Here is a 784-nt window from a genome sequence, read left to right on the forward strand (position 1 = left end):
TAATTATATTTATGAATGAAATCATAATTATAATTGTTTTAGAATGTTCTTTTTAGTTCTTTGACAATCATGCAAGTAATGCAAAAGTTGCTAGTGGCTGTAAGTTAATAAATATTTACTGGTCGAAATCTATACTCTGAAACGAAAGTGTAAACAAATTCAGTTTTATACATATCTGGCTTTCAGGTAGTAGCTCCCTGTAAAGCAGGTTTGAATAATTTCAAGGAAAAATTGTTCCGGAGCCGGGTATCGATCCCGGGACCCTTCGCTTAGCGCGCGAATGCTCTACCGACTGAGCTACCCCAGGAACTATACATTCTTTACTGGAGATACGTTAACAGAAAGCCACAAATTAAGTCACACAGTATTGTGTGCGCTCATAGTTGAATTCTGGCGTCTTGTCAGCTCATTTGAGTTGTGTGGATATAAAAAGGAAAAATTGTGACAGTGTCGTGTATAGTTCCTGGGGTAGCTCAGTCGGTAGAGCGTTCGCGCGCTAAGCGAAGGGTCCCGGGATCGATACCCGGCTCCGGAACAATTTTTCCTTGAAATTATTCAAATTCAGTTCTGTTAGTTAACTTTCAAAATTAAATTATTATTATTATTATTATGACTCGAAATTTTCTCGGGCTTCCATTGATGATATACCGATGTTTCGAGGATGTTCATCTTCCTTCTTCAGAGTGAACTGATAACTAGGGGAATATTGTGCTCCATATTTATAGATCTGGGGGAAGACCAGCTGAGGAGCTAGGCACTGTTTGGCTTGTCATGTTGCGGCTGA

General features: G+C 39.3%; 2 non-coding genes across 2 annotated transcripts; one reads left to right on the plus strand and one right to left on the minus strand.

Annotated features, from left to right (window-relative positions):
- Positions 1 to 234: 234 nt before the first annotated feature.
- TRNAS-GCU (transfer RNA serine (anticodon GCU)) lies at positions 235 to 308 on the minus strand. Its single transcript has one exon. It is a non-coding gene; the product is annotated as a tRNA-Ser (tRNA).
- Positions 309 to 461: 153 nt separating this feature from the next.
- TRNAS-GCU (transfer RNA serine (anticodon GCU)) lies at positions 462 to 535 on the plus strand. Its single transcript has one exon. It is a non-coding gene; the product is annotated as a tRNA-Ser (tRNA).
- The last annotated feature ends 249 nt before the right edge of the window (positions 536 to 784 follow it).

Source organism: Periplaneta americana, chromosome 14 (assembly GCF_040183065.1).
Source record: "Periplaneta americana isolate PAMFEO1 chromosome 14, P.americana_PAMFEO1_priV1, whole genome shotgun sequence".
Taxonomy (NCBI): Eukaryota; Metazoa; Arthropoda; class Insecta; order Blattodea; family Blattidae; genus Periplaneta; species Periplaneta americana.